Below are 21,095 nucleotides of genomic sequence, written 5' to 3' on the forward strand. Positions count from 1 at the left end.
CACTCAGTAATTGGAGATATAAGCGACAGAAGCGGAAATGAGAACAGAGAGCTGGGATAAAGGGTAAAATACAACAAAGGCCCCATTTACACCTTGTATTAACATGAGATCTGTATCAGAATAAAATCTGGTCAAGAGGACCTGGTGTTGATAAGTGCTCGTATTATCTTGATTCTGCAGTAAAGTGATCAGAACTCAATATGCAAATTAGCTACAGATGATCAACTTAAAGGAAAGGAATTAATTCAAGCTAAGACTTGTCAGTTACTAGCAGGAAGAGACAAAGGATGAGAAATGCACTTTTTCCTTTGAGGTTAACTGTTTGTTGTTAGAAAGTTTTGACACTCTATTGATTGCATTAACATTGCATCGCCTTCAAGTGTGGTACAGCTGATAAACTGCATTAACCTGAGTTTGTCCCTGATCATCCAGGTGAAATACTAAAAGCTGTCCAAAGTGACGCCTGGTGTAAATTGAAAACATATTTTGGGATGTAGCAGGATAAAATAGAGATATCATTTTTAGTCTTTTTAAATGAATAATTTTCCACTCATATTGCAGTGATCATTAATATGCATTAAATGCCTCTCTTGCATTTGAAGAAAGCACATTCAATAGAAATTAAATGTTGAGTATCAAATTAAATACAAACACATACATATAAGTATCCTGACAAGCCACATTTTGAGTAAAAGAATTTACTTTGGTCACATAAAAACATCTGGGCACCTTTTGTTTTTTCGGAATGATGTGTCCTCTCGTCTTCGTTGATTTTTTATTATGAAACATGTCAAAGGAAAAAAACAATGTCTTGTTGCATTGAATGCAAACTTTTGTTTGAAACAGCCATAGTGGGAGGTTTCCATCACATTTATTTTAGCTTGCAATCAGAGCTAGGCAAATACTCTGTTCTGCACAATTTAATTTTTTCTCCAAACAACCCTTGATTTGATCATTAGTCCAATTTTTCCTTGAAAATCCATTTTTTAATATTCTGCTAATTAAACTTGTAAGGTAGAACACTTTGCTTGATGTGTACAATACAAATCTCACTTCAAAAGTTTAACATCTAAAAGCATTAGTTTTTTTATAATAAACTTCACAATTTATCTTTCGTACTGACTTAAATTCAGCTGAGGAAGCAGAGCTGTACTCTAACCTGATTGAAACATTTTGAAACTCTCCGCCTGGTCAGAGCTGCCCGTCCTTATTTCGTGTCCTGCAGGAAGGAAGGAGCGAGTGGTGATGGGATTGGAGGGGACTTCATCACGGTGCTTACACCTATCACATCCCCTCACATCATTAAATGAAAAATGAATGGGTGCACTTAGAAAACTGGTGAGGCATTGTTTGACCTCTATGTTTCCTGCCCTGACTGTTCAGGTGGCTGTGAGTGTTTAGTGGAGAGACAATGTCAATGTGTGTGTGTGTGTGTGTGTGTGTAGGTGGCCATATGTCAGCGCAGTGATCATAGTGAGCAGTATAGATCTGTATTAAGCTAGAAAACGAAAGAAGATGATCATTAACTGGTGGGCCAGTTGCCATCGCTGCATTACTGGCTCTTCGATCTCAAGGTGTTGTCACAAGCCAATGTTAAAGGTTCTCTGGTGTCCCCTCCAAGTGTGTGAATGATGGGACGACCCCCCCCCCCCCACCCCCCGCCAAGGCCTGGATTAACGCTAGCTTGGTGGAGGGCACACAGCTGATACACTGCAGCTTTTTCTTCTCACGGCAGGGTGAAAGGTAAGGTACTGTGTATGATTTAAGATGATGAATTCAGCAGTCGTGAGGATATGGTTCGGCTGGTTTATGAGCTCCATGTTGTACACTTCTGAAGTGTGGTAAGAACCTGTATCTATGTGTGAGTGTGTACAGCTCTTTAGCCTTCATTCCCTTTCACTCCATTATCACGAGAAGCCCCCCGAATGCCTCTGATCTTTGCTATGGTCCAATCGTCAAAAACCTGAAGTATTTAGGTCAGACTTTAGCTGTACAAAGGGAAAGACAAGAGCAGAGCGAAAAATGACAGTGAGAGAAAGAGAAAATACAGATTCCATTATTGCAATCTTTTCCTCAAGTCTTAAGGCAGCAGACACAGGAGGCTGGATGTTGGGCTAACATCTGCATGTGTTGTGTAATGTGTGTTTTATGTGTCGTAAGGGGGAGATCTTTTATATGTTTCCTTATGTGGCTGGCCCCCTTTGTGTTAAGATGTAAGCTTAGTGTTAATCTTCTTGTAGTTGAGTATCAGGCTTGTGCTAAGACATTGATTGGACCAGCTTCTTAATTGATACCACTGGAGGACCGCCTGCCAGGGGGGATCTGGTTTCTGTGTGTGTGTGCGCTTTTTTGGTGTGTTAGAAGTTCGAAGTGAATCCCCCAGTGATCAGGATGAAACAGAGCGCTCACTTATCCTTATCGAATCCCAATCTCTTGTTGTCAGGCTTTGTCCCATTGGGAGATGTGCATGCCAGTGAGGAAGATGGGGTCTTAGCCGACATTGTTAGGGGGCTCTAGAAGGCATTCCATGACCACCTCAATCAGAGCGACAACACAACATGACAACTTGACCAAAGAGAGAGTGCAACTGCTTTCATTAATGTGTGTTAATGTGTGCACATGTGCCCCTGTGAACACATTTCTAACACACACACACACACACACACACACACACACACACACAGAGAGAGAGGCTTCTTGCTCTATGTTCAAGTCCTGAGACTTCAATTATAAAAAAGAATAATTCATTTGCAGCTTTTCTCCATATTCATGAGCTCAGCAATATGGACTGATTTCCACACATTGTTGAACGTATGTTCCCGGCTGAATTATAGATGTTATTTGAAATTGTTCAGTGTTCTTAAATGTCATCATTAATCTGAACAAGGAACAGCAGCGCCGGTTCGTCTCCTCAGAGGAGAATGAAAATGTGTTTGTGTTACAGCAGAGTTTGTGCATGCAAAGAGAAAGATAAAGGATCCTGAGCTGTTCTATAGCTTGTTTTATCCCTTTGTGTATTTGTGGGTCTAAGAGAGAGAGAGAGAGAGAGAGAGGAGGGCAAGGGAAGGAGAGAGTCTCTATGTGCAATGGAGGCAGCTAGAAGCCAGTGTGTATCTAAAGGCGCTCGGAGCAGAGATGATCAGAGAGTGTGAGTCCAACACATTCATCAGGGCTCTCCGCAGGGACAGCAGTTGAGGCGCACCATGAAGACGGGGGGGAAAAAAATGCTGTGGACCGAAAATAAATGAAATAATTTATTCCAGGAAAGGAGAGTGGAGGGGATTTGGAGACAAGTATGTGTGGACGAAGGGGAAGGGCAGTGGAATGGATTAAGGCTGTGTGTAGTGTCTGTGTGTGATAGAGGCTAGCACTGTGGCCCTGAACTTTTTCCCATTCCACACACCACTGCTGAAAGGAAATTCAATTGCCACTTCCCTTCACTTTCTGCCCAGTGTGTGAGAGCTGGAGGAAAAAGGGAGAGAGAGAGCGAGAGCTTCAGCGGCTGAATGCAAAGTTAATGCACACATGTAGCGTAGAATGCAAGGCGAAGGAACTTAAAGGAAGTTGAAAAGGCATCTCTGACTCTTTTAAAAACTTGGCAGCACCCCATGGCCCCCTCACTATTCTGCACTGAACTCCTTCCACGCTCTGCCTCCATATTGACTGGCCTTATGTCAAATCCTCATGTCTCTGCTGCTAATACCAAAGAGTCAATTTAGGATCAGAGAGTCATCCAAACAGCCTTAAGCCCAGTTTTATTTTCAAAATAATAACATCCTTTGAATTCACAAACATTTGTTTAATGAAGTCTTATGTCAAAAATTCTGTTTATTCCCTGAAGCTTGAGGGCTCTTTGTTAAACAACATCCACGCCGGACAGAGGAACTTTTAAGCGGTAGTGAAAGGAAACAACAGAACCGGGCATTTAAAAAAAAAAAAAAAAGCAATGTCTACCATTAAACAAGACCATATATTTCAACAAGTAAATGGGACCATCCTCCGTATGCTGCAGCCACCATAGCCAAATGTGTGACACCGAACCGTCATATAGCCTGTGGGAACATGCCAAATTCAATTTCAGGCATAGAGTATACATGCAGTCTGTCACCACTCCTCTGAGACAACTGAAGCCTCCTCACAACCTCTCACTCCTCTTTCTAGCTGTCTTTTTGAGTTGCCCTGGAAAGTAATTCAACAACAGTATAACATCTTTTGGTGAAGCGATAGAAAGGTCATTAAGGCTTAATGATGATAAATGCTTGCTAAATGTGATTACAATGGTGAATAAAAACAAGGCGTGAAATACACTAATCATCAGTTTATAGTAACTTTTGTATTTTTTCTGTTTTAAATATTCACCTGGGACACTGAGTGAACTGAACTAAGTTGTTTCAGGTTCCCGTTTCTCTTGCCTCTTCTTCCTCATTTCACTCCGTCTTTCCCTGTGAAAAACCAAGCCTCACAAATCAAGAAAATTCACATTTCATGTCACTCAAGATGGGAAAAACAAGTCATGTCTGAACATGCACCTTTAACACTTTGTTCAAGCCAGTCTTACAGCGTTTGGTTTCTTTATAGATGTGACTGTTTAAGCTGAAGGCCATTAGCTTTATTAGTCACTGGATTGAATACTGCAATAATAATGAATCTGAAACCAAAAATATTTTGTTTCAAACTAATGCAATAGCAGAAAAACAAATCATATCCTTTATTTAATTAAAAGTGTATACAACACAGAGACATTAGACCAATATGACCATCTGCTTATTTAAAATGAACCATTAGTCATGTCAAAGATAAAAGAAAGCATCAAGGCTCTGACACTACACATACAGTGTAGCAGTTTCCTGTTCAGTTGATTAACCTTGAGCTCACATTAAGTACCATTCATGTTGGTGGCTAATTAATCAAAAATGATATTACAAAATGTATGCACTGTATGTATAGTTAAAATGTATTTCTTAAAGGTGGAGTCATTTAGCATTGTTCGTTTCAACTTTTAAATACAACATTAAAACTTGGCTTCTCCTCCTGAGCTCATGGCCCCCAGGAGTGCATGTTCACTGCACAACATATACGTGTGTACGTTACTGCTTGTACCTACACATCAAGCTACTGCACGCTTGTGTAAGCGAAACACCTGGCAGGCAGGTTCGGCACCTGCCTGTCCAACAAAAAAACAGTTCAAATCAATGCCTGCGAGAAAAAGTCAACACAAGGTTCAGACTGTTTTGGAATGAGCTTTATACCCTTCATTATTTATGATGGTATTTTCTTTTCTTCAGCTATGGGATATTTGCCTTTTTGAACCGCACCGTCATTGGCTGGGAGAAACAAATCAGCTCCAGAAACGTTATGAGTCAACCACAAAAACAACAAACAACATCAAAATAAAGGCAGAGGACAGGGTGTCTGCAAACACTGTTGCCACATATGTATGAAGGCCTGAGTGAGGATTAAGCTTCTTTTGCATGAGTCTACCGTTAATTTACTAAATTACCTAGATGAAGGGATGGCAAATGATTTTATTTAGTAAAAAACACTGAAACTTTTTTTTTTTTTTTTAAGGATTATTTTTGGCCTTTTTGCCTTTATTGATAGGACAGATAGAGTCGGAAAGGGGGAGAGAGTGGGGAGAGACATGCGGGAAAGTGGCCACAGGCCGGACGCGAACCCGGGCCGCCCGCGCGAGGAGCAAGGCCTCGCAACATGGTACGCGCGCAGTCGCTGCCGCTGAGCTATCGGCGCCCCAAAAACACTGAAACTTTATGACCAGAAATATAAAATATTGTATTTGACAGCATTGAACCTGATGAAGGGTCTGACAGTGATACAACAGCAAAATAAGGTAAAAAGAAAAAGGGTAACTAAAGGGGCAAATGTCACATCTTTGTAAGCTGCATCAACAGATAAGAGGTTACTGAGTGTAGATAAAGTGGATGAAGGAACAATTGAGCAACAATTTTCATCATCAAGCAGCATCTTTCAAAGGCTTTTCTTTTTGTTTTTTTATCAACTAAAACAAAAACATATTCTTAGTTTGTTCCTGTCACTTTATTTATGGTGATTAATTTAGTTCCAAGCCTAATAGCAACTGCTTTTTTTGTTTACAGTGGTTGAATGCATCTGTGTATCATATTAAAGTTGAAAGATTCTGCTCATATATTCGGCAGATGTTGTTAGAGCAGGGCTTTCCACAGACATATGGAGTACGGCCCAGATAGGGGGTCTTGGGCCATAACGGCCTTGGAAAGTTTTGTCAGTCAAAGCCTACTATTTTTGAATTTGCAAACCAAATACTAAGCAGAGATATAAGGTTACAGAACTGGAAATACAGGGTTCATTTAAACATAGTGAGTCAACTATAAAGAGTGGTCTGGAGATCCCTCTCCAGGAAATGTAGAGCATTCACACTTAAGTCCCTGCTTTCATTTGAATATTTATGCAACAATTTGTGGGGGGAATTCAATAATGTAAAAGGAAAATAAAGTTATTAATAAATAATTAACAAAAAATGTCAATGCAAGCTCAGAAGCTAATCATGTTGCTGAATTTAATCTGGTCCTTTTTCCCAATGGCATTTTAAAACAGTGTACTTTAATGTGACACACAAATCTTATGTAAGAATACAGTTTACTGCTCTTACACCCTCATTAAATACAAACTTTTTAAGACCTAAGTCCAAACTTTACATAGAAGCCAAAGAAAACACCACAATGAAATCCGAATTTTGAATTCAAAACAACTTTATAAATTTAAAGTTGAGACGTTGTTGAAGGAAATGCTGTCATTAGACTACCATTACAGTTTAGCTAGAAAGCATTCCTAACCTATGTCTGTCTTGCTCTCTCTCTCTCTCGGCCTGAGTGACAGGTTTTGCAGCACTTGACCCAGTTAATTATCAAAACAAAACCGAAACAGATTGCTGGGCACAGTCAAAAATATGCTGCAAAATTGCAGGTACTACTCCAAATAATTTGACTGATGTGTTTAAACTCAGGTCGCTTAAAAAAGGCCCAGTCAATCCTGCATGAACCCAACCACCCACTCTTTAAGGATTCCTGCTGCTGCTGGGCAAACACAATGAAAATCTCTTTAGCCCCAACAGCCATTGGCCCTTTAAACAAATCAATGGGATATTTATGTATGATATTCATTCATTGCCTTTGCATTTTTAATCAATAAAATAAGTTTTCTGATGTATCCCACATTTCTTTTATTTAGGGTCACACTGACATGTTCATGACATCTTTCAAATGATCATAATAGTTTCATCTGAGGCAAACACTTCTAAAAAAAATTCACGATCAGCAAGTCATAATTTGTTGGTCAATTACTGGATTAGAATCTACAATTAAAAAAAGTAGCTTGCTGTAATTTAGTGACTAGTTGACTGTTTCGGGTACCAAATTCAAGTGCAGCCTTGTGTTTCTGTGCATCTGTGTACACAGTATATGTGTATGTGTGTGTACGTTAGAGAGACAACCTTATTGTTTGTCTGTTAGCTCCGAGCTAAACAGATGCGTAAATAGAGATAGGAGTGCACAGCCACATCAGATTAGACCAAACAACAAAAAAATCAAACTGTCTCGCTCACCCACTCCTTCTCCAACACAAACACATTCTCTCACAGACAGTAAGTAACACAGCAAAAAAAAAAAATATTCGCAAAGCAATGTGCCTCAATCACAAGTCCAGTCTTTATTCTGCACAACAGCAAAACTCGTTCCTGCACTCTACCTTCTATGTAAACGTGTTTAGAAATTGTGTGTGCAACAGAAGCATACCGATACACACTGAGGAGAAAATACAGTGATGGTGCATACCATCACATGCCTCATAAACCCTAATGTAACCATTCTAATATCTCCATAGGCCTCAGGCAAAACAGAGCGAGGGGGTCTGTGATGATGAATTGATTGATGAATGGAAATGAAGATGAATGCACATGGCAAAAACAGATAACAAGAAGGGTATGAAGAGTAAAGCGGCTGCTTCACCTTTTCCTCGTAGCAGCAAATATGATTAGCTGATGTGTATCTTGCCTATTAATACAGCAGCCACAGTGACAGTGAACGCACCACTGAAGCAGATATGGATCCCTTATCACAAATCCTACGGTCCAGAATCAGCGGCCACCTCTCTTTCTGTAGCCATCTGGCGGCTAATCACCAAGCCAGGAAGCACAGATCACACTAATCACCCAGCATCTTCACATTTATTACCATATGGGTCGAGTCCTTAAACTGACCACACATCAGCATAGTAACACTAAGCAGTATGTGTTCTTAACTGTGTATAGATGCATTTCATCACAATGTATGCTCGGAGAAACCAACTATGCTAAAATTGGCACATGTTTTAATTGATATTGTTAATTGTTTCTTCAAATAAAAAAACATTGCAACATTGCACCACGAAATGTTTTGAGTGTTTAACTTATGGTTGGACGACATGAGAAAGATGCAGTGTTTCCTCTCTTTTCTCAAACTAATTCAGTCAATTTTGGGGTCATGAATATAATCCTAAACTGCTGCTGTTTGCATATTTTCATTTTTGATTTGAATGCATCAGTTATGACTTTTCATGGATTCAACTAAATCAAAATCCCTAAAAAAAGAAGCAGAGGTTACATTGACCTGTATTTAGTGTTGAAGACTGTCTCGAGAAACAAGACAATGGTATTCGGGAGTAAGTTGTGTTACTTTTATCATTTTTGTTTCTTATGGCTGTTGGTGAAACAAGAGGTTAGATTTGTGTCCATATTTTAATGTCTGACATTTGCTCTTTTCTTTAACCACAGGTCTCAGGTCAGTCAATCTTCATAGTAAATCCAGAGTTTACCCAAGAAGAGCTATGATAAGCTCTTATCTTCTTACCTATTACTTCAGCATGTTTGCACTCATCACCAACACAGTGAGGAGTGCAAACCTACATTGTCGTATGTAGGCTAGTAAATATTTGTTTATTGTTAAATGTTTGTTTATGTTGAGTGCAGTTTACCACAGTCAAATATTTTTAAAAAGGAAACATAAGCTGATTCTGATTAATGAGGGACATGCATCAGCCCATACTGTATGTGTGGCACTTGTGCGAGGTTGCTTGGATCAAGTAAAAGTACGGTCTACGTTGAAAAAGTTTTAGCCATGGAACAGCAGTTTTTTTTGGCAAAAAACAACCAATATGAGTGGAGAGCAGCCAAAAGTGTAAAGGAACCAACAGTGCACGCCTTTTTTTTCTCAATAGCTCAGTTTCTTTCAGGTTATCAATAAAGTTTCAACTCCATCAGACTCTCAGACTGAACCAAGTGATAACTGAAGAACGTTTTATTGATGTGAAAATGTATCATCTGTTGAACCACTTTGACTGAAAGAAGTCATGTTTGTGTTTAGTTTAATAGACCTGTGTCTCCTCCGTGAGCTGCTTGGATAGCTCAATAATTAGCTTCTGAGCATAATGAACACTCAGTTTTTTAAAGAAAAGCTTAAAATTATCAGTCGCAGAGGATAGCAGTAATTGATCCACAGATATTTGTTTTATGTTAGTAAATGTGTTTGTCATCATCAGGTGATCCTGATTATCATATTATCTGTTAGCAACATGATACATTAGTCTGTAACTGTAGCTGAGCTGTTCCAATGAAGCAACAAATCAAAACCTTGTGGGTACTGACTCTGGGTGCAGTTTGTTTAGTGTTCATTCAGCTGCTCTGGGCGTTAACGCCGGAATACCGCGGTCTGTGCGGTTCAGCAAGGTGCTGATCCAGTCAGCCAACTCTTTACTAGAAAGGGCGAAGCTTTTTGCCCAGGTGAAGGAAACAAATGCTGTCAGCTGATGATCACGTGACTTTGTAGTCCTGCATGTTGCAGCTGAACGTTTGATAATAAAACTAATGTTAAAAATCAAAGACTGACTGACATTTGAGGTACATTATTTCATAAATATAAATAAAAATATTCTACTCATTTTCCAATTGTACAATTTCTCATAATTTTCCACTTTAATTGGTAATTTTCGAAGACTAACATGCTTTTGAAAGTAGCATTCCCTAAGTGCTCTGTCTGCACCCGCCCCCTTCCCTCTGTGCTCCCTCAAAAGCTACACCCCTCACTAACATGACCAAGAACCATTAGTCCAGAAGCGTACCTCAGCTCATGCTTTGAATGTGGGCTGTACATGCAAGGGAATAGAGAACGAGTGAGAAGACAGGGAGGCATGATTAGTTTGTCAAATTGGTACCTTGTTGAAGACGTTAGTCAAAGTTTTTACAGGCTTACAAATATATGACAGATTTTCTTCATTCCTTTGTCTGCTAGGACCTAAACACAATTTCAACCAAAAACAACCCTGCCTTTAAAGGTTAGAAAAATGACAAATATCCATGGTATTAGATCACATACTTCCACAATATTACAGAATCATAATATAAATTTAATATAAAGGCACTCAAGAATCACGATAAAATCAAATTGCAACACAGGCATATCTTCCCAGCACTAATATATATTAAATAGGGCAGTGCAGCCAAAATCTGATTTTGGATGAAGGATGTATAAAACAATATTCTCAAAAAAAAAAAAAAATTAAGGGTTGTCACAAAAATGCAAACAAAGGTATCGTGTAGTGACCTGGTGGCATATTGGGCACAATGATGACTGTTTGGAGAGAGTGATACAGGCTCCACAGGACAGATCTTTCAAAGTCTGATAAAGGGTACATCGCCTCAAGGCATTGATCCAAGTTTAGACACACACAAAGTCACACACACAAACACAACACTGTTTATGTCTTCTGCAACATGTTTTGTGTGTGTGTGTGTGTGTGTGTGTGTGTGTGTGTGTGTGTGTGTGTATGGCTTTGACTCACTATCATATCGATGATTGTTCAATTAGAGGGAACGGAGAAGTGCGTCCATCATTTAGCAAACCTCCAGGGGCCTGACACATTTCTATCAATACACAGAGACCTTTGCCCTGCTCCTCCTGAAGCTGCTGTTACATTTAAACACTATCTCTCTGTGAGGGTTTATACAGTGTGTGTGTATTTCTGCTGAAAGGTTAAACCCCAATCATAAGATCATAAGGAGTAAACCAGTTCACATTCTGCAGATGATCTAAGGGTAACTGCAGCTTCATTGATTTGAGCTGATCTCAGATCACACACAGAGAAGAGAAAGGGAATGATGACTGAAGGGAAGATAACGACACATTTAAAATTTAAGGTCCTTTACACCTTCTGTATCCCCCAGAGATTCACCTTAGGATGAAAGAGAAGGAAACAACATAACATCCAGCAGCTCTTTGTCAACAGATGGTTATAAAAAGTTACTTCCATATAAATATTTGATTTGAGCTGTGAAGCCCAAACATGAGGAGTTCACAAAAACTCAGCTGCTGTGTTGTGAAGCCTGCCTGTTTCTTGCGCTCTCTGCAAGATGCTCACACACAATCACAAGCTACTGTAGTATGGATTTTTCATTCACGTGCACACGCGCTGCAGCTCCATGCAAAGATGCACCGCCGGCAGGGTGACACTCACATGTGGATCCACAGATGCTGGTGTGGTGTGGCGCCTTCGTTTTGCTTGGAGAAGCAGAAAGAGGCGATAGAGGGGAGGCAGAAGGGGAAAAAAAAGGCAGGACGGCCAAGGAGGGAGCCAGAGATGGATGGATGGATGGAAGAAGGGGGGAGGGAGGGAGGGGAAATGCAGAGGGAGGCATGGGAGAAGGAGGGAGGGAGGGAGGGCTGGATGGGGAGGCAATGAGAGGGCTGAGTGGTTCTAGTAAATATTTATATTGCAGCATGATACGCACAAGAGTGAAAGAGAGGGGGAGTGGGGGTGAGGGGGGAGATATAGAGCGTCCATCCCTTTATTAATTTTATTCCGGACCGTTAAGTTTAGCATTCAACACGTGTCGCCAGTGATGGAGAGAGGGAGGGAGGAGGGAACGCGAGAGAGAGGGAGAGAGAGAGGTTGACGGTTGCTAGGTGACGGGGCGCATATACTGAATTTTAACAAAAGAACAGGGAAAGAGGGAGAGGGAGAGAGTGTGTGTGAGAGAGAGAGAGGAGAGGAGAGAGGGAGGGAGAGAGGTAGAGAGATCGTAGAAATTGAATACATGTAGAAGAGATATATATTTAGAGATATTTTTCCCCCCGCGTGCGTGTCTGTGTGCGTGTGTGGTGGCGGCGGTCGTGGCGGCGGTGTTTGTGGTGGTTGAGAGGGGGGACAGCCGCAAAACGGATACCTCAAAAAGGAAGGATGTGAAAAAGGATGGAGGGACGCAGGAAAAGAGGGGGGAAAGGCTGGTGAAAAACAGTAAGTAGCCTACCTACATTTATTTAAATTATATTTGCAGTGCGGAGGCATTTCACCCCGCGCGCACAGAGTCTGTACTGCTGAGATGAATTGCAACTCGGGCAGTGAGCGGGTGCTACGCGTCATTGAGACAGGCATAGTGGGTTCGGGTGTCGGCATCTGGACGCCGCTGGTGATGGAGAGATGGATGGCCTGGGATGGGGAGGAAAACGGCCGGCGCACGGGGGCTTTGACCCCTCTGTCATTGCTGCGCCGGAAAACTCACGAGCCTCTTCTTAGCTTCTTTACGCATAGATTCCTCACAGCAGCCGGCTTAGATATCCAAACCAAACACACTTATTTTACGGGCAGTTCAATTAATCATGTGGACTAAAGCTTTGGGCTGAGATTTCGTCTACCAAGATTTTTCCATACATTATTAATAAAAACAGAGTTTGGGTTCCATTTAAGTCTCCAAACATCGGTGCTGGCTGCAGTTTCCTCCTCACTCTGCTGCGGCTGTATTAATTGAGGTGATCATATCTGTTGATGCTCATTTTCTCAGGCTACGTGGTCAAAGTCTGAGTGTGTGTGTCTGCCTATGTAGCCATAGCTAAACCCGCAAGATTGCCGATCAGTTTTCCCTCTTGATCTATTTATGTCCCAATACGCCGATTTTTTTTGGGCGTATGGCGGCACAGTTATCCCTCTGTTGCCACCGAGGAATCTTCCCCAATGGACTGAGTTGCCTCAAACACTCACGGACAGCTGGAACAGGCGGTGTTTTTTTCTGTTGTTGTTGCTGCTGCACGGGTGAAGGAGTGTGTGAGAGACTTCACTTTGTAGGTAGATTCCTAAATTTGCATCCCCTTTGGGTGCGCAGATAACTTTTGTTTTTGCCTTACAGTTAATACAGACGAGGTGGATGCAGGAGCAAAACACACCAGCAGAGAAAAAAAGGGGAAAAAAAAAAACACAAGGCCTGGTTCATAAGACCACCAAAGAAGAAGCTGCTGCTGTTGACATGTTAAACAAAAAGCAGTGTTGCTTCACTTGCAGATTTGCTGCAGAGTCCAGAATCAAATATATTGTCCTGCTTTGTGAGACCATTTATCCACATGGAAATTGGAATTAATGAGTTATTTGTTTTTCCATTTCTGTGGGCCGTGGTGCCTCTCAGCTGAATTCTCAAGCTGATATCCATTTCAATCAGCTCTTTCACCCACAGGTGATGCTCTCAGTTCAGTTTATCATTTCCCTCTGAATTTTACACACAGGCGAATACTGCAGCAGTGTTCTGCATGCACTGCTGCCTGTATAGTGTCAGCAAAGCCAATCTGTCCTATAGTTGCCCTGAGAGATCTTTACTGTACCAGATGTGAGGGGGGGGGGGGGGGGGGGGGGGGGGGGGGGGTGAGAGAGACAGAAGGTGTGGAGGAAAGGGAGATGAGAGAAGGTGTGATGATGAGGAAGAGGAGGTGGAGGGGAGAAGACGTGAGGGGAGAACCAGGAAAAGAGATTGGGAAGGCAGCAAAACGAAGGGGCGAGTAAAGAGAAGGCTGGCTGGAATGAAATATCAGAGGGGGGACATGGTTGGAAGGCTCAGGGCCCCAGATGAGAGGGAATAGAGTCAACATTTGTGCGCTTGTTGTCTCCAACCCCCTGCTCTTCATCAATTTCACTTCATTGATTCATTGATGTTTGCAGAGAAAACCTTCAAGCTTAGCTCAACCCCCCTTTTGCTCATCTCTTATTTCTTCTGCCAATCCCCCTGTTTCTTCTCGCCTCAATCCTTTCCGTTCACTCACCCCTGCAACCTGTGACTTCCTCTGCACTGTTTCCTCTTCCCCCTCATTCTCCCGCCTCCCCTTTCATCATATGTTTGATGCAACATTAGTGGATGGTTTCCTCAATCCTGCCGCCCACCGAAAAGCCCCTCTACCACCCTGTGCACACACTGTTCTTTTTGATACCACTAATTAAGGTAAAGCCCGTTAACACAGAAACATCAATTAGTGTTTAACGAGATCAGAGGCTGGAGTTTTGGAGCGATTACAGTGCTCCCCTTGCCCAACACTCTTCCCTGGTCTCTACACACAATGTTGTATTGACGGATGTGTTCACTCTGGCCTGCAGCAGTGGTGAGCCACGAAGTGTATACATGTGCAGGCAAGGAGTTGTCATGTGATGCTTGATAAAATATTGTATTTAAAAAAAATCTTTAGTGATATTCACAGCATAACAATTAAAATGATTAACTTGAAATGTACATTTTCGGTTGTCACATTTCTTAATAGGGCTCATTTAGATAATTTCAAAACAGAACACCCTCCATTTAAATCTGCAGGGGACACAGTTTATCAAATTGGCTGTTCCCTGAAATTGAAAACTAAGGTTTAAATTGCACACTTAAGTCTAATTTAATTCATGATTTGACTTAGCTTTTCTTAAGCAATCAGGCTTCCAAAACCTTTTAGGGTTTATTTGTTGATGACTTGATTGGCAAATCATTGATTAGCACTAATGATTGTTGAATAATTGCTCCAGACATTTTTTAAAAAACAGAACTAAGAACTAAGTAAGTAAGAAGTAAGTAAGGCTCTTAGTGTGTTCACTGTCACAGTTTTTGACGTTCTCTGTTTTATATCATTAAACACTTTTAAGTGTTTTTCAGTGAACAACATTGGATTGCTTGTTTTTTAAGTTGTATTTTGTGGCTTTTTACGACTTTATTCAGAGATAGGACTGTTAATTTGAATTTGAAATCAGGGAGAGAATGGGGAACGACATGCAGGAAAGGAGCCACAGGTCAGATTTGAAAACCGACCGCCAGCTTGGAGAACATAGTCTTCATGCAAGGGTACGCCCACAAACCACCAGTCTAAGGATGCCCCTGCAGGGGCATGCTTTGATTGTTCTTAACCTTTAATAACCTCAACAGTATATAATCTGCTGATGTATCAATAAAAAAGAATACTTGGCATTCCACAATTCACTTTAGAGATGAAATTTAATGCAGCACTGCAAACTTCTGTATTCAAAGAGACAATTATACTTTAATAGTTTAAAGACAATTTGATTTGATAATTATTTGAAACAAACACCTTCTTTACCACTGGTGACACTTCAGTACACTTTTAGTTGATGCGGTTGCTGTCAAAGCTGCCATGTAATAGTCACATTATGACAAGTTGGAGAATAAATAAACATCTTGTTTCACAGGGGGAAACTCAGAATCACCTCTTTAGTTCTTTAAGTCCTGTGTCTCAAAAGAAAAGAGGGATGTGGTTAATTTACAACCTGATCTAGAGTAACCAATTGCTGGGTTGTGAAAAATGGTTTTCCACCAAAGAGGTTACGCTTAAGGTTTCTGCCTTAAAAACCTGCTTTTAAAAAAAGGTTTTTCTAGCCACTATCATCTAGTTCTGCACAAGTATATCTATGAGAGCTGGTCTACTGTTCTAAATTAACATTTACTTTTGTTGTGATTTGGTGCTAAAAAAATGAAAACAATTGAAAGATTGACAGGTTTTGATTCTGCTATAGGTGTGTTAAAAAAGCTTTTTAAAAGATGTAGTGCATGGTATGGTGCTGTTTAATCATCCAACTGCCTCATGAGTGTAATTGTATGTAGACTTGAATTAAGGTAACAAGTGTTACCAATGGATACCACTAGTGGGAAAACCACAGAGGTCAGGCATAATATAACTACCTAATGTGTGGGATGTAAACAACAAACCTGGTGACATTTGGAAGAAAAGAAGAAATTAAATATTAACATCAACAATCATTTTTAACACCAGGTGATGTCCAGTGTCAGAACAAACTGTTGGCTCCGTCTGCACTCCGTCCCTTCGTTTTCCATTCAACTTGTGACCACGTGACCTGGTAACTTTCAGTGGACTGTGTTCGTCGTAGTTACAGCATCTGATGAAAACAAGAATCCTTGTGAATTCTGCTTTATTTAATTGTTCATAATAATGCCAAAATACTCTTTAGATAAAAAAATAAAAAAATAAACGTATATAAATGCAGCCCCGGATGTAATTGGGTGAGAGTCACCAGTTAACAGGGTCATGGATTGAAGTAAACTGCTGATTTTATTGGTATTAGTTGGACAGGTTTCCACGTTGACTTCTACAACATAACTAAAACACATGAGCTTTCAGCCAGTGTTTTTCCTGCTGCTGTGTATATATGTGTATACTGCAACTTGTATCCATGTCATGCTAATATTTTAGACCATTCAGGCTACAGCCGAGGCGCCAAACAGACACAGCGAATGCGAGGCAGGCATCAAGCGTACGTGTAGTTAACAAGAATATTTCCAAGGTAGCAGGTATCTAAGGTAGCAGGCCTAAGGTAGCAGGTATCTTGGTTTTGCAACAGCCGAGGTGCAGCCCCTGGTCCCATCACAGCCGAACTATAGACTAGGACTAGCAAAGAGAGTCAAAACATGGTGTGTAGATGGAAAGACAGGAACTGACTGAACAAACGGACAGAGAGGAAAACAGACAGACAGACAGACAGACAGACAGACAGGAGGGCAAGCTTGCAGACAGACACGTTCATAAACAAAATCATGCAGGTATGAACTTGCACGCAGCAGTAAGTGAGAATTTAGCCTGTACACCTTGCACACTTGATTATCAAACAGGTGCGCATACATACACACATACACACAAACTGGAGCCAAAGCCCTGCGGCTTGTTTTGGGAATACAAGTCTGGAGGCAGCTAGCAGGCACACAGCTTCACATGGCTGCATGCAATACACAGTCACACACTTTCAAAAAATACGTTCAGGCATATACCCATGGGTATGCAGGCACACACACACCAGGCAAAAAATACACACAAATTGAATGGCATATTGCACACAAACACCAGTCACAGTTTTGGTTGAGAGGGGACCTTGGGAGCTTGCCCATGGGATTTGCACACATACAGTACAGAGGCTGTTCTGTATATACATTTAAGAGTGCACATTACTTATTAGAGGAGAAATCAAGATCACGGAAAGATGTGCACTTTTTTTGTGCGGCATGCTGCAGCAGTGTTGTGCGCTCTGGATGATGGATGAGGCAGAAAGTGACAGTATAAGTGATGATTAAAAAGCGGAAATGGAGGCATTTATGAAAACTATGGTTGCCCGTATCTGCATCAAATGTCTCATGTCACCCTGGGTTGCTGTGTCACGCCCTCTGATCTGTGAGACAGAATGTAGGGGCAGCTTTGTTTAAAGCCCTTTGTCATTCTCTTCTTAGAAAACCTAGCAGCTGGCATTTATAGAAGGCTTTGTACCAGAGTGACTGTGCCAGATTTATGGGTGCAGGTACTGGCTGCAAAGTTGAAGCTGTTTAACTGCCTTATCACTTCTATGTAAAAATACATTTTACTCTATTTCCTTTCAAGTTTGAATGTGAAATTCTTTCATAAACAGGTGCCGACTATACAGCTGTCACAAATGCAAATATGTGCGTTTGCACCTGAATGGAATTTGCACACTGCGTTATCTACAGTACAGCGAGGAGGGGAAGACAAGAGAGGGAGAGGGAATGTCAGCACAGAGATGGAGGAAAGCCTCAGATGGAGATAGTTTGATGTTTCTGGGCTTCTGTTAATGTGCTTCATCTTTGCATGTAAATAGCTCCAGCTTCTCAAACAGACCTTGTGATTCAAGACAGTCTCATAGATCCTCTCCTGGTTTTTGACGGTGAAAAGAACGAAATGTACAATATGCCTGGAATGCAGGTATTTTGACTCAGGGTCTGGATTAATTTGTTCTCAATTCCCCTTGTGAGGTTTCATTATTCAAATTGGACATTTTTCCACATCCAAGTCGTCTTTAGTCTATCTTTTGAAAGATGATAAGGAATGAATGCTCTCTTGTCAATTATGTAATAACAATTTCAATTCATATTTTTGAATGAGCCAATAAAAGTTCCCAACCTTGGCCTGATACTGATCAGGCTCATTTAGTGGATTGTTATGTGATGTGCTCAGTGTTAACTGTAGCTTATTCTATATCAAAGTCTTTAGCATTGAGAAAAAAACACCAATTCACAAGTTATGCATCATGAAGTAAGAGGGGAGAAAACAAGGACATCAACAGTTGGCAGAGGATGTTTCCTGTCATCTATCCCCAAATGTGAAGAATGCTGATTACAGCACACAGTGATCAATAGGCAATGTCACTATAAAAGACTTTTTTTTCTGGCTGTGTGTGTGTCTTCATGTATGCCCATTGTGTTGTTTGCCCTTTATGTGATTTCAGTCTTAATAGTGTTGACTCATTAATGAGGTGCTAGTGCACTGCTAATGCTGCATTCATGCCATATTGGCAAAGTGGTAAGAACAGGAAAAGCAATCGTTATTCCAACTTCTCACATTATGAAAAGATAACCAGCCATGCTAAACACAGGGTAACATTTATTTCTAATAAGCTTAAGTGTATGTATTTATTAAGATGTAATTGTCACTGATGGCTTGTTTGCAGCCATTTCATCGCTTTTTTCTTTTTACATTTTTACATCACATTTTCACTTTTGAATTTTCTTTTCTTGTCCCACAAAATCATATCAGCTAGAAATTTCTGGTACGTCATGTAATGTACAGTTCTCTCATTTTGGCTGCATATAGTAAAATGCTGCATAATGTGGCAATCTCAGACTACTTACACCTCTTTGATGAGATTCTGTTGCTTCACGTGTCATGACATTATGGAGAAAATGCACGAGAGGTCGTATTTTTTTATTTGTTGCTGCTGTGTAATAAACATCACAGGATCAGTGGGCTTCTTGATTCTTCTGTGTGAAGACAACACTGCAGGGTATCAACATTCCCTTCACCAACCTTTCACCACCTTATACTCCTGAGGATCCTCGGCTCCATTTAGAAAGCCTTCAGTCGTCCCTCAAACTCCTCTCCCTTCTTGGGATTCTGTCTGCATAGGAGTGAATTTCCTGAGCCAAACTGTTCCTCCAACATTTATAGGATAGGCTGACAGAAGTGTTGTTAACACCTTTGGTTATGAGGGGAGACAGAGCCAAATGTGTCGTGAACGCTGCTCAAACCAGTACACAACGTTGTAACATAGCAGTGTTCGTTTTTTTTTTTTTTTAAGCAGACACAGCTCGGTTACACCGAAGCAACATGTGGCACCTGCTTCTGAAAGAAATCAACTTCCCTTTTTTCTCGTATTCAACATGTTGTCACGTGTGCGTGTGCATGTTAAAATGTGATAGAGTACGTGTACACAGTTATGCATATGAGTGATGTTGTACATGCATTTCTGCTTGTGTGTGTGCATCTTCTTGTGTGTGACCTTGTGCAAAGACGTGATGCATGTACTGTAGGTATCAGTGAAGGTTTCCCACACCAGTTTAATCTGTTTATCCTCTGAATAAGATTGTGAATCATTATCATGCAGGGCTAGCTGCTCCTATCTGCCGAGAGTCTTCCTTGTTTTTACTTGTTACAGAATGTTTCACCTTACGGGTCTTGAAGGGCTGCAGTGTCGGCTGGTATTCATCTTGCTCTTTTAATTAGTGACTGATTTAGATCTGGCTAGGTGATCCCAGTGTCTGGCCAATCAATGAGGGAATAAATGGAAGCGCTGGTGCAGGCAGAGTCGAGCAGCACGGTGGCTTTGCGACTACTGGCTCGAGATGGGATGAAAAAATAATTCAGTTAATGTTATTGTGTAAAAACACAGTGTTCCGTGCCTTAAAATGATCCTGCTTAATTCTCAGTGTTCCCAGACTTACTTCTACTATTTCATCACATCTGCTAAAAAATATGTAATCCAATTTCTAGCTGATTTCAATCGAATCGCCTGTTTGAATACAATAAAAAAAAATCTAAACAACAATCAGCTATGCATTTCATTTATGAATGTACAGTAGATTATGTAAATGTGCAGTGTGAATGCAGGTTTATTCTCAAATGATTGCTCTGCATTGATAGCGCCATGATATTAAAGCTATTTTCCCCAAACCACAAACACCTCACAGTTTATAGATGCCTGTAAATAGGATGAGCTTTGAGAAATAATTCCTTTTAAAACAAACATAATAAGATAATCCCACCGGTCGTACGTTGTGAGGACAGCTTGACAGAGGGTTCGGGGAAGAAAAGCAACTATGGAAAACAATTTATATGTACATTAGATCCAGTAAATTATGTGGTATTATAGTCAGCCAGGGAGCAGAGAGGCCCGGCCCAGAAGCAGTGCGGAAGGCCTCTGCTCCTCGCTCTATTATGTCAGGTGGTTGAGAAGGAGAAATGAAATATTCCCTCTCCTTGACCAGCCTTAAAGTAAGCACTTCTATAATACAAGCATGGGCCTCACAGGCTGTGAAGCCTCCTTACCATTCTAGCATATTGAAATAATACACTGTCTTACAAAGATTTTTAATGCCAGATCCCAAAAGAACAGCTTTTACAGATGAAATATTCTGACCTTACCATAGACTGTATACAACATGGATGTAGCAGTTGGCAACGGAAAAATATGATTTTTTTTAATGTTTTTTTTTATGGCAGGATCACAATCATGATCACGTCTTTTTCATTTTGATCTTAAAGACTGACAGGTCTCCAACAGGAAATACTAAACTCATTTCCGTATATTTTTTAATGATCAAATACAGTGCTTATAAGTGAACAATAATGCAACAATATGTAGGATTTCAGTTTGGTGTGCTGTGGCGCTCGTCCAATATTTATTCTAGTCCGTATTCTCTCTTGGTCACTCTCTCCTTTTCTCCTCAGAGATTCATCCATTACTGTCCTCTT

The 21,095-nt window shown here is 40.7% G+C and overlaps 1 protein-coding gene across 3 annotated transcripts in view; it reads left to right on the forward strand.

The window, feature by feature from the left end:
- The first annotated feature begins 11,956 nt into the window (after positions 1–11,956).
- The window catches only part of grin2db (glutamate receptor, ionotropic, N-methyl D-aspartate 2D, b), a 53,935-nt gene continuing 44,796 nt past the window's right edge, over positions 11,957–21,095 (forward strand). For all 3 annotated transcript variants that reach the window (XM_079344266.1, XM_079344267.1, XM_079344268.1), the window contains exon 1: positions 11,957–12,318. The gene's annotated coding sequence lies outside the window, so the exon portion shown is untranslated. The remainder of the gene's footprint in view (positions 12,319–21,095) is intronic.

The sequence above is a fragment of the Symphodus melops genome (genome assembly GCF_947650265.1).
Source record: "Symphodus melops genome assembly, chromosome: 5".
Classification (NCBI taxonomy): domain Eukaryota; kingdom Metazoa; phylum Chordata; class Actinopteri; order Labriformes; family Labridae; genus Symphodus; species Symphodus melops.